Genomic DNA, 13844 nt, shown 5'->3' with positions numbered 1-13844 from the left:
CGAACTAGTATAAATGAGATTTTCTGTTCAAATACTCTCCATTCCATCGATCGAATTGAAATAATAAAGTAAATGCATGGCTGTTTAGAGATTTACAGGAACATATCCGTGACTGTCTGATAAAGGATGGGTGTATGAGAAGTTAGTTTCAGCTTCAACATATTTTCTCAGGGAATGAGTAAATGCCATTTTGAGACGGAGAAAACCTGACCTGACCAAACTAATTTGTTAGAAGAAGCTAAGAGATCATCTAGTGAGATTTTAAATGACTTTGGCTGAAAAGGAAATGCCAGTGTCTTTACTATTTTCCAAAGTATTTTTGCACGTTTGATAACACCTTTCTTTATGCTTTTGTGACAGTAATGGTCCATGTCACACTGATTTGCATTTGCTATATGTGGTGCCAACTTAGGATTCTTCTGTTACACTTCATGCTCCGGAAATACCAAAACACTTGTTGGTCTCTGAGTGCACCATGCTCTCTGAACACTCTGCGTTTCTCAAACGCTGTTTGGCATGTCTTGCCCCAGACTCCTAATCTCCTAAGAACGGACTAAAACATCAATGCTTCCACTTCGTGACAATGCCTCTGTCTTGAGATAAACTTGGACGCTCCTTCCTCCGTGGTCCCATGGGGTCTCATGGGGCCCATGTATGTACTGACCTTGCAATTTCACTATGAGACTGCAAAATATTTCAAGTCCAGAATGTGTGGTTTATTTGTTTTGTCTTGTTTTTTTTTTTAATTTTTAAAATATTTATTTATTTTTGAGAGACCGAGCATGAGCGAGGGAGAGGCAGAGAGAGAGGGAGAGACGGCATGTAAAGCAGGCTTCAGGCTCTGAGCTGTCAGCACAGAACCCGATGTGGGGCTCAAACCTACGAACCGCGAGAGCATGACCTGAGCCGAAGTTGGGCACATAACCAACTGAGCCACCCAGATGCCCCAACATTTTGTTTTGTTTTGTCTCATTCCTTTTTGTTGCCTGGAGCAGTTGTCTTCTCCTTACAGTAAGAAGTCACCAATAACTATATGGCAAATGAGTAGAAATTAGATAATCAGTAGTGATTAATAAATCCTCTAGTAACTAAGGGCCTCTATAACATTTTTCACATTAAAAAAACCCTCCCAAATTGTATAAAACTGATTTTTCCTGGGTGTGTCCTCATAATAAGACTGGAAACCAGTAAGGCCACATTGAAGTTGTTGGACAATCTTTTTTCCAACCTTGATTTTCTGAGCAGTCCCCAGTGTCTCTGTGCGTTCCCCTCCTTAAGGCAGTACTTTCCTTTCACGTTTAAATATTCTCTACAAAAAATCAGAAAAAGTTTAGGTACCAGTCATTTGTGCTTGTTACATGATAGTATATAATTTAGTAAGTTCCAATACATTACCTTAATTATGTGTAAATAATGTAGTCTAATTCATTTATTTGGGGTATGAAGCACCTTTTTAATATTCAAGTTAATTTTGAGACGTACGGTTCAAAGTGGTGAATTGAGGAGCACGTGGGTGGCTCAGTTGGTTGAGCGTCTGACTTCGCCTCAGGCCAGGGTCTCATGGTTCGATTCATGAGTTTGAGCCCCTCATTGGGCTCTGTGCTGACAGCTCAGAGCTTGTTGCCTTCTTCAGAAGCTGAGTCTCCCTCTCTCTCTGCCCCTGCCCCACTCTTACTCTGTCTGTCTCTCTCAAAAAATAAACATTAAAAAAAGTTTTTTTAAATTCAAAGTGGTGAATTGAGCTCATGCTTTTTTACTTTCCCCTCCTGAATCCCTACGGAAACTTGTAGTAATGAAAAGAAAGAACGCCTGGCTGGCTCAGTTGGTAGAGCACGTGACTCCTGATCTCAGGGTCATGAGTTTGAGCCCCACATTGTGCATAGAGCCTACTTTTAAAATATATAAATAAATATTAAACATTTTAAAAAACAATAAAATATGTATAGTCATCACAACAAAGAAAAGAAAGATGGGTCAGGATTTTAACCTGTTTGGAAAAGATGGAAAAGAGTAACAATAACCACAACAAACAGTAACCAGGAAAGCAGAGTAGATGACCTATTACTTAGAAACTATGTGTAGCAGATGCTGCTGAAGAGAGAGCCCTCTGCCACGCAGCATTTTGGGGACACTCAGAATTTGTAGACACCAGGCAGTGGATGACGCTAAAAACATGGAAATGAATGTGAGGAATAGTAGAGGGCCTTTTTTTCTTCTAAATACATTAAATAAAGTGAACACAATCTGGAGAATTAGAACGAGGGGCTATTCTCTGTACATGTATTCTTTTTTTTTTTTTTGAGAGAGCACAAGTGGCAGTGGGGGGTGGGGGGGGCAGAGGGCAGGCAGCTAGATGGGGACAGGATCTGATGTGAGCTCTGTGCTGACAGCAGTGAGCCCCATGTGGGGCCTGAACTCACAAACCATGAGATTGTGACCCGAGTGAAAGTTGGACACTCAACTGACTGAGCCTCCCCTCTGCCCCCTGCCCCCCATACATGCCTTCTAAAGCAATGTCTGCTAGTTGATAAACTCATCCACAGATACAGAGCTTCTATCTGCTTTTGTAATTCTTTAGTCATAAAGGCGTTTGCAATCATAATTCTTTCTGGAAACATGCTTGTAATCCCAAACACCTGTATATCAAAGCGAATTTCCCCTAAGAAATAATGGAAACTCAATTGATTTATTCCACAACCCCAAAATATTCATATAAAAGTGATTACAATACTGTAATAGAATACAAAATAATAAAGAAAATATAACATATAAAGAAAAATAAATTAAGCTGCACTTTCCTTTGAGAACTTCCTGGCTGGTTGTGAGCGAGCCAAGAGGGAGGAGGGTGGTTGTGTAGGACGACGCTCACTCACTAACGGGAATCACTGCTATCTATTCGCTCAACGGGATCTTTTTCTTTTTGTGCAACTTTAACAAGGAACTTGTCCAGTGACACTTGCTTTTTGCCTCCTTTTAAGGATTTCTCAGAAATGTGACTTTGCATTGCAGCTAAATAGATTCATCACTCACACTGCTATAGCTACAGCCTTATTCGGGTGGAGCTTTTCTACAAAACTGTGCACAGTTTCCCACATTTTACACATCTGCCTAATCGCATTTGAAGTGAGGGATTCCTCCGCCCTTTTCTCCTCCTCCTCTGCAGACGAGATGCAGATGTAGACCATTAGCAAATCTTGCACTTTCAGCCACTCACATCCCTGATTCGTACTTCTCGATGATTTCCTTCCACCGCAATCACCTTCTTCTTATCACCTTTCTTTCCAACCTTTTCTGCACGGAAGCCATCGTATCCACGTGCACGGTTGTTGACCGCAGCACTGAATTAATAAACTCTTATCATAAACTGTATTTAATGTAACTGGCAATAAGGCAGCAGAAGAAAGGGTCTCTGTCTGCAGGCAGCCTGACCAGGAAAGAAGCAAAGCATTCCTAAGCTCACTCTTGTATGGAAAAGCAAAGGACTGTCCATAGGAACTTTGAAGTGACAAAAAATACACTAGCGCCAGTTGTGGGCACCTTACAATGTTATGAAAAATCACTGATGTCTGCCAAACACCACAGCCTGAGACTAAGCACTCAAGCATGGGAGATGATCACCCATAATCCCACAGGGAGGGAGGAAGGGAGAGAGAGAGAGAGGAGAGAGAGCGAAACCATTGGTTTGGTTGTGACCATGTGACATTTTGGCATCACTCACTTATCAAGTTAAAATTTGTTAGAAATATTTGCTTGTCTTGGGGAACATTCACAGAATAAGTTATTCGCAACCTAAGGAGTTATGGTATGATGAAAAGTTCATGAAATTAATGAGGAAAAACAAAATCACAAGCAGGAAAACTGACCTGAAAGTAAACAGATGACTCAGGCAATAGAAGAGAACAAAATTTTGTTTTCTTTTAAATCATAGCTTCTTTCAAATCCTTGTCTACAACACAGGAGAAGGATACTCTGAAAAGTAGAATGCTCACATAAAGAGAAAGAGATTTTCTTCACCAAAATGTTATGGAATACCTGGGGGGAAAAGCTGAAGAGAGATCTCAGGAAGTTGAGCAAAAAGAGATGAAAAACTAAAGCTGGGATCAGAGAGTACTATTTCAGGAGGCCAATAGCAGGTGAGTTATTTGTCATTATGTTACTGCGCAGTTTACAGCTTATAACAGCCAAACAAGACCGATCCGGGGAGAGAGATGAGAAATAACAGAGAAAAGGAAATGGGAATTTTCCTGAGTTGCAAGATAAGCATCTTTTGATGAATCTTGAGGCTAAAGTAAGATTATTTTCATTTCCATTTTCAGCCGATGTGTTTTGCCTCCCAAATGTAAAAGTCTGAACATACATATGAGTGTGTGAAGAATGCAAACTAGAAGACACTGCTGTGGGGGTGTAAACTGAAATAATTACTTTGAAGAGCATTTTGTCAGTACTAGTAAAGTGGCACCCGGGTGGCTCAAGTTGGTTAAGTATCCGACTTTGGCTCAGGTCATGATCTCATGGTTTGTGAGCGCTGCTCAGAGCCTGGAGCCTGCTTCAGATTCTCTGCCCTTCTGTATGTTCTTGTTCTCTCTCTCTTTCTCTCTCTCTCCCCTGCCCCTCAAAAATAAATAAATTTAAAGAAAAATACCTAGTAAAGCTGAAGCACACATATTATGACTCAGTCAGTCATTCCACTTACGGGTATGTTCTCTGGAGAAACTAAGACCTTTTCTTAAGGAAACATAAATAAGATCATACTTTGCAATAGTGTTTATAATAGAAAAACAGATTATTGTATAATAGTTAAAATTATTATGTATCAACATGGGTAACCCTCAACATCATTATGTTGAGGGAAAAAAATAAAAAGGTTACAAAGTGATACATTTAGAAGATACTATTTTAGCATATTTAACAATCCAAATGATGCTATATATATTTTTGATCATGAAACTAGAAAAAAATTTCAGAGATGAAAGAAAGCAAAGAAACAATCCAGCTTCTCCAGAAAGAACATGAATCAGACTGGCATAGGCTTCTAAGAGCAATATTGAGTATTAGAAAATATAGGGCAGTACATTAAGAATTCTGAAGCTGGATGATTTTAGGGCTTCATGGAGGTTTATTGAAGTAGAACTTACATATCATAAAACTCACCCATATTAAGTGAAAATTGATTTTTAGTAAATCTATAAAGTTGTGAAGCTATGCCCAAAATCCAGTTCTAGAACATTCCCATCACTTCAAAAACTTCTCCATAATCAAGGTCAATTCTCAGTTACACTCCAGCTCCTAAGTAACACTGACCAGCTTCTCTTCCCACAGATTTGCCTTTTCTATACATTTTATATAAATAGAATCATACAATGTATAATCTTTTGTATCCAGTTACTTTCCCTTAGCTTAATGTGTTTGAGGGTTACCATATTGTGACAAGTATCAGAAACAAGCTGCTGTTTATATTTAACTCTTACAGAAAATTCCAAACTGTTTTCCAGTTTCGCTGTATCATTTAACATTTTCACCAGCTATATACAAAGGTTTCAGCTTTTCCACATCCTCACCAACACTTGTTATTAGGTCTTCTTTATTAGTCATGCAAAGTAGCATCTCATTGCGGTTTTAATTGTATTTCCCTAATGACTAATGAGGCTGAGTATTTTCATGTGTTTATACCATTCATATAGCTTCTTTGATAAAATATCTAATAAAATGATTGGTCCATTTTTAAAATTGGGTGTGTCTTTTATATATTATGGCTACTACTCCCTTAGCAGATACATGAGCTAAAATGAGCTGAAATCAATAAATGAGCTATTTAACATATATATATATATACATATATATACATTTTTTCTTTACAAATTCTTTTTTTTTAAGTTCATTTATTTATTTTGAGAGAGAGAGAGGGTGAGTGGGGGAGAGGGGCAGAGAGGAGAGAGAATCCCAAACAGGCTCTGCACTGTCAGAGCAGAAATCTTGAAAAGCTTCAAATCATGACCTGAGCTCAAATCAAGAGTCAGACACTTACCCCACTTGAACTCTTCATGAAACCAAGTCATGAAGTTTTTTCTGTGTATTATTCCAGAGTTTTACAGTTGTAGCTCTTATATTCAACTGTTTAGAGTTAATTTTTGTCTACGCAGTGAGATAAGAATCTAATCTTTTGGAGGCTAACTTCGTCTTTTAGGACCTGGCAACTATTCCAGCATCATTTGCAAAGAAGACTGTATTATGGGCTAAACTGTGCATCTCGCTCCCTGCCTACCCTCCTTGTATGTTTCCATCTTACAGACAGACTGCGGCTGTCTTCAGTGGCCATTGAAAATGTCATTAGTTAAGACGAAGTCATCCTGGAATAGGGTGAGCCCCTGATCCACTGCAGCTGGCTTCCCTATAACAAGAGACATCTGGACACAGACAAGCACACAAGGAGAATGCCACGTAAAGATGAAGACAAGGATTGGAGTGATGCTTCTACAAGTCAAGGAACCCAAAGACTGTCCCTAACCCCCCAGAAGCTAAGCCAGAGGCATGGAACAATTCCTCCCTCACACCCTCAGAAGGAGCTGGCCCCGATGACACCTCGAGTTGGGACTTCCAGCCTCTGGATCTGTGAGAAAAGGAGTATCTGTTGGTGAGGCCACCTGGTCTGTGATATTTTATTACAGTAGCCCTAGCAAACAGGTACAAATGGTCTGATTTTTAACCTAAATTTCTAATCTTAGCCCAAACTGTTAATAGAGGAAGAGGCTGAATGAGGGCTTCTTTTCCTGACATTCAAGGGCTCAGAAAGTTTATGTGCAATATAGCATTTCTTAGGAGTTACTTTAGGTGTATTATAGTAAAATGAAAAAACTAGAAAGAGGAGGAGGAAGAAGAAGGAGAAGCAGAAGGAGAAGGAGGAGAAGGAGAAATGGGATCTAGAAAGTGTGGAGCTAGAAGAGGAAGAAAAGAAGACCCGGATGACAGCTGTGTACTAGGTGTGTAGAGCCCCTGATCTAGATGACAGCAGGAATACGGAGGCCTCAGGAGGGATCCCAGAGATTTGCTTGTGCTTTTGTTGTTGGAAACATGTAGCTCTATGTTTTTTTTTTGTTTATTTATTCATTTATTTTGAGAGAGAGAGAGAGAGAGAAGCAGAGGTGGGACAGAGAAAGAGGGAGAGAGAGAATTCCAAGAAGGCTCCATGTTGTCACGACATGGGGATAGAACTCATGAACCATGAAAACGTGACTGGAGCCAAAATCAAGGGTTGGATGCTAACCGACTGAGCCACCCAGGCACCCCAGAAAAATGTAGCTTTATGATAAAGATGGAAATAAACCCACAGGAAACTTGTATTGGTTTTTAGGGCTGTCATAATAAGAAAGTACAACAGACGGAGTGGCTTAAATAAAAAATTGATTTTTTTCACAGTTGTGGAGACTTGAAGCCTAAAATCAAGGTGTCAGCTGAGTTGATTTCTTCTGAGAGCCTCCCTTTAGCTTGTCGATGGTCTTGTATGTGTGTCTGGATCCCAATCTCTTCTTTTTATAAGGACATCGGTCATATTGGACTAGAGCCCATGCATATGACCTCATTTTACCTTAATTACCTCTTTCAAGGCCTTATTTTCAACTACAGTCACATTCCTAAGTAGGGAGTAGGATGGGAGCAGGGGACACAACTCAACCCATAACCAAATTGAAGAAAACAGCACAGATCCAGTGGTCTAGTTTTTCAGCCATGTTTCCTTTCCTTTTTTTGGTTTATTTATTTACTTTTGAGAGAGAGAGAGAGAGAGAGAGAGAGAGAGAGAAGGAAGGACAGAGAGAGAGAGAGAATCCCAAGCAGGGTCCACACTGTCAGCACAGAGCCTGATGTGGGGCTCAGACTCACAAACTGTGATATCATGACCTGAGCCAAAATCAAGAGTGAGATGCTTAACCAACTGAGCCACCAAGCACCCCTTAGCTGTCTTTCTTCACAGCACAAAACATCGACTTTCCCCCTCCTCCTCCAAGTATGGCAGTGGCTGTTTACCCTGTAGAGATAACAGGTGGCAGGCATCTCTCTCCCAGATGTCTTTCCCAGAGTCACTTCTCACAAGAGCAGATTTGAGCTTTCCAGGTTACAGTCTACATCTCTTTCAGTTCCCCCCATAAGTCTGCTGATACTTCCTGTGGTATAGCATTGGCATCAATGGAACTCGGCTGGGAGAGAGTAAATCAGTTGATTTCAGTATCAAGGCAGCGACTGGAAGTGTGAGCACCATGCAGAATGGGATATGGATGCCGTCTCTAAAGGAACAGCCTCTTCTCACATCAGCCAACTTTTGTAACAGGAGTATGCTGGCCCATTGGCACTATGTCTGTTTTCAGTGGAAAGCTGGAAATCTGGATTTTTATGTAGTGTTTTCCAAATTCTAAATGTGATCAGCAAATTCAGATTCAAAACACCGTGGAACCGATGCCTTCTGAGCCAAACTAAACATTTCTACAGGTGGAATTCGACTGGCTTGGAGTCTTGGCACTGACTCCACCCAGCCCTCTCCTAAACATCTGGAACTATTCCATCATTGCCAGTTCTGTTCTACAGGGTCCATTTAGGCATGAGGCCACCGTTTTATTGAAGCACAGTGGGAGGGCAGGTTTGGCCAAGGTCATAACACTAGTTAAGGTCACAAAGCTAGTTGGTAGGAAAGCTGGCCTAGAAGACAGGTTTTCTGACTCCTTGGTCACTGCTTTTGCCTACACAGTCTATTATTTTCGGGTTGACTTCTGGTAAATTGACCCATAGTTATTCCCTAACAGGTTCTTTCTCCTTTAATCATTCCAGTTGTATCAGCATCTGCTCTTTTTATGAGTTTAGATTCCTTTGAGACTGTGTATAATCAGTCTAGTGGGCAGTCATATATGGCCCTGAAATAAAAACTTCTTGATTTTCAACCTTATAGATCACAGAGATTTCATGAAACTTTGGTCTCTTTGAAGACCTCACTCTCAATAACTGGTGGAAAAATTATAGTGATTAAGAACTGGTTATTCAAGCGCCTGGTGGCTCAGTCTGTTGAACGTCTGACTTCATCTCAGGCCATGATTGTGAGCTGGGGCCCCGCCATCTGGCTCTCTGCTATCAGTGCAGAGTCTACTTTGGATCCTCTGTGCCCCCCTCTTCTGCCCCTCCCCAACTCACTCTCGCTATCTCTTTCAAAAATAAATAAACATTAAAAAATTTTTTTTAAATAAAAGAACTGGTTATTCAAAATGTTGTATTATTAGGCTATCAAAATGTGATTACTGAAAAAGAAAATTTCTTCTTTTATTAAAAACGTGTATTTATTTTTGAGAGAGAGAGAGCTCAAGAGCCAGCAGGGAGGGGCAGAGGGGGAGGTTGCCTGAGGATATGAAGTGGGCTCTGTGCTGACAACAGAGAGCCAATGTGGGGCTGAAACTCACAAACCATGACCTGAGGCGAAGTCAGACACTCAATCTACTGAGCCACCCAGGTGCCCTGAAAAAGAAAATTTCTTGATTAGAATCTAATTGAGAAAAAGAAAGTCACATAAATGCATCATATTTCCATTTTGAAACATAACCCATTTTGTTTAAGTCAAACTTTAGCTCTTGCCATGAAAAGAAAATAAAACTATTTCAGATGACAGCTAGAAATTTACAGATTGTTATAAATATACAACTTCGTTGATTTAGTGTGTGCTTAATATTATATAACCAAATTCTTTCTTTTAAACATTTTTAATGTTTATTTATTTTTGAGAAAGAGAGACCGAGCGCAAGTGGGGGAGGGGCAGAGAGAGAGGGAGACACAGAACTCAAAGCAGGCTCCAGGCTCTGAGCTGTCAGCACAGAGCCTAATGTGGGGCTCTAACCTACGGACCATGAGATCATTACCTGGGCCAAAGTCAGATGCTTAACCAACTTGAGCCACCCAGGTACCCCAATACATAAGCAAATTTGTAAATTCTTAAATAATTCTGACTCATTTTTATGCAAAACATTAAATTATAGTAATTCAAAATATTTTTAGTATGACATGCCCCATGAATATCTTTGGTCAACAATTTTGGAAAATTGATCTTAAAGGTGTATGCACTGTATCAGGCTGCTCATTTGGCAAAAAGTTCTAGGGTATTTTTAACTCAACCTTTGCATGTTCCCTCATCTTTATAGCACTCAGGTTTGTGAGGGCTATGACTATTTGAACCTTATCTACAAGCTCATAGCACTATTTTTAGGACCATTGCTATTCCTAAGTAAGATATGTTAAAGCATATTAGACAATCTGTCTAGAATTCAGCAGAACCTTCCTTACCTTGCTCATGGTCCAGCTTTGACCTTATCTCCAGTTCTAATATTTAGATATTTATCTTTTCTCTCATGCATGCTTTTTTCTATAACACATAGTATGACATAGTATGACATCATGAAAAAAAATGGGCTCCATTATCTCAAAGTGAACACAATTACCACCACTGGGGTAAGACACAGAACACTAACAGTGCCCAGAAGCCCCGGGTTCCCTGCCCTCTCTGCTACCCACTTCTCAAAGTTGACACTAGTCTGCCTTCTAATGCCTGGTTTTGAACTAGAATCATAAGGTGTATATTCATTCATGACTGGCTTCTTAACACTCCACATTGTGTTTATGAGATCCAATCAAGTTACATATAGCAGGAATTCATTCTTTTTCACTGTATAAAATGCCACTGTACAAATGTATCGTAACCTACTTAGCTTATCTACTAATGTTGCACGTTTCACCCCAGATCCTTGCTCTTGTGAGTAATGCTGTCCTGGACATTCTTGTACATGCCTTTTGGAGTAGACTTCTGTTGAGTATACATGTGGAAGTCAAGCAGTGGGGTCACAGAGTACTTGTACATGCTCAGTGTTAGTAGGTGATGCCAGTGTTTTCCAACATACTTGTACCCATTAATACTCACAGTGTAGGAGGTTTCTCATTTGTTCTTACCTCCCAGAAGATCAGTCTTGCATATTTTATCTCTTGGGAACGTTGTGTTCCTTCACAGGCATTATAATTTGCATTGCCCTGTGACTGATAAATTTGAGTCCCTTTTCAAATGTGTGTTGGCCATTAAATTATTCTCTTATAAAGTGTTGATTCAAGTCTCTCCTTCACTTTTCTATTAAATTGTCTGTGTTTACTAATTTGTAGGAGTTCTATGTATATAATGAATAGAAATCTAGAGTCAATTATATTGGTTGCAAATATCCATTTCTACTCTTTGGTTTGCCTTTTCATGGCAAATGAAAACACCATGCTAATGGCGTTTTGTTGAAAAGCAGAAAGTTAACAAAGTTTATTTTTTTTATTACTTTCTTTATTGAGAATGATTTTTGTTTCCTTTTAAAGAAAGATTATTCTATTTGAAGGTTTGAATTTTTTTCCTATGCTATTTTCTAGAAGCTTTACTGCTTTATTTTTCATAGTTATAACTATAATCAACCTGGAATTAATTTTTGTGATGTGAGGTATGGACAAGTTATATATATTTTTTTATGTATAGCTCCCTAAGTGACCTCGCACCATATTGGAAAGATTGAGTTTTCCCTTTTGCAGCCTGTGTGTGTGTGTGTGTGTGTGTGTGTGTGTGTGTGTGTTTAAAGACTACTCTTGTTAGTGCAAATGTTTTCTGGAAAGATACTCTGAGACTTGATCATTATAACTGACCACAAATAGATGCAAACACATTTGAAGTTTTATTTTTAAATTACAATGAATTATATTTCATAAACTGAGAAAAAAAGCTGAGAATACAAGGAGGCAGATAGGGTTAAAGAAGCCAGAAATGGGAGGAGAAGAAGGAAGCACATATAAGAGATTCTAGCAGTGAAGAGTTGAGTCAGAGTCATCACAAATCTGTCCGCAGAAAATTAAAAAGGAGACTATATGGTCTGCATGAAAGCCTCGGTCACGATGGCAGGAGGAATTTTCCAAGTTTGAACGCACCCGTATCTCAAGAGTGGTGAGGTGTGTGGCAGTGATACGTGCAGGTTAAATGTGAGACTGAATGAAGGACCCATCGGTGTCTAGAAGAGATTGGACGGAGGCTTCCCCTGGTTGTGGGTTACTAAAGGAAGTGAGATAAACAGTATGTAATGAGGTGGTTTAGGTTTGAACAAAATGATTAATTGCTGAGTAATTGTCTTATGCGGTCTCTAATCCTCCTGTGGAATTCCTCCCCTTAATAACTAAAGAGAAATTGTTACTGGCAGAGATTTAAAGATTCCAGAAACTTACACTCGGGAAGAAAACAGAAAGACATTGAAGAGGGAGAGTACCAAGAATTTCACTTGATGCTTTTCACTTTCAAAAAGGGAAGTTTCAGTTTCTGCCTGTGGCTGGTGATCATGTAGAGAAAATGAAGAAGTTTGCGAAAAGGCACACACAGGAATGGGTCAGGGAGGTGGTGCAGGGCTCAGGTTGAGGGTGAAAGAGCTTTGGCTTCTATTTCCTTGAGGACAATAGCCGTTATCGTGTGGCAGACCTATTTCAGTTTATTAGGAGTCATCTTTTACTCAGTTCATTCACAGTCATCTGATTTACTCATGAAGATGACTCGGTGGGCATACATGTGGCTGGCTATTACTAGAGGTTTAAGGTGAGGGGGAGAAAAAACTATGGCTTTTGGTGTTCCTAATGAAAACGTCTTTCCAGGCTCGTAATAAATGGTATTTGACTTGAGACACTCCGAACTGTCCTCAGTGTTAGGCCAGGGAAACTGCAGTGTAAGCATAAAGTACCGAACATATGATCTCAGGCTGCTCAGGCTCCGAGTTGACAGTTGAACCATTTTGTATGTGAATTATTGGAATTATGAGCCACTGGAGAGCTTGTATCATGCATGCAATCTAATCTTCAGAGTATCCAGTACAGTGCTCTGAGCATACGGGACTTAATAAGTGCTTTTTGATTGATTGCAGCTAAAATCTTCAGCAAAATTCTATACTATTCACTGAAGCTGAGCTATATTAAATTGAGGAGAGTTGGGTGAAAGAACGCTAAGAAATAACAAAGTGAAAATGTCGTTTCCTCTGTGGTTACAATAATCATTGCAAAGCAGACTCACCAAGAAGAGGATCTCATGTCATTTCGACAGTCCAAATCTGTATGTTTTCAGGTTTTACAGTTCCTAGAGCCGAGCCCTTTTTGAAGCAATGTAAAAATTCCCCTATGATCCCACATTATCTCTAAAAACCTCTAAATTCCTGAGAGAAAACTCCTGCTTACTTTCTTAGCCCCCGAAATCCATGTCCTTTATCCTTCCGTCACCTTCAGTGGTTCAGCATTATCCTGTTGAACCGGTTTCCGGGGTCCCAGCCACCATGCCTCTAGGTGCCGAACGTTCAGGTTCTTGGGAGAACAGCCAATCCTGTTGCAAGAAGCAGGAAAAGAGGAGTATGTAGTTTTTCCAGACTGGACAGGATTTTAATATGTTGAAGATATGTTCTCAGTCTTTCCACAAGAGGGTTAAACCTCACCTTATAGTTGTTGATTTTCTATCACTATGGATTCTGGGTCTCCATGAAAAATTTTGATGCTGACCAATGTTTTTCTACCATCCCTTATCCCCCAGTGTCCTTGACCTCACTCTGGTAAGCCGTCTACTCTGGGGTGTGTGCCTGTAATTCTGGGAAATAGTTATACCTAAAACCATCATTAGGTCTTAGGAAGTGCTTTGAAGATTTACTTTTTTTTTAAATATTTTATTGTCAAGTTGTTTTCCATACAACACCCAGTGCTCTTCCCCATAAGTGCCCTCCACCATCACCACCACCTCTTTTCCCCCCTCCCCCTTCCCCTTCAACTCTCAGTTCATTTCCAGC

This window comes from Suricata suricatta, chromosome 7 (assembly GCF_006229205.1).
Source record: "Suricata suricatta isolate VVHF042 chromosome 7, meerkat_22Aug2017_6uvM2_HiC, whole genome shotgun sequence".
Taxonomy (NCBI): Eukaryota; Metazoa; Chordata; class Mammalia; order Carnivora; family Herpestidae; genus Suricata; species Suricata suricatta.
Note: the sequence above shows the minus strand (reverse complement) of the source record.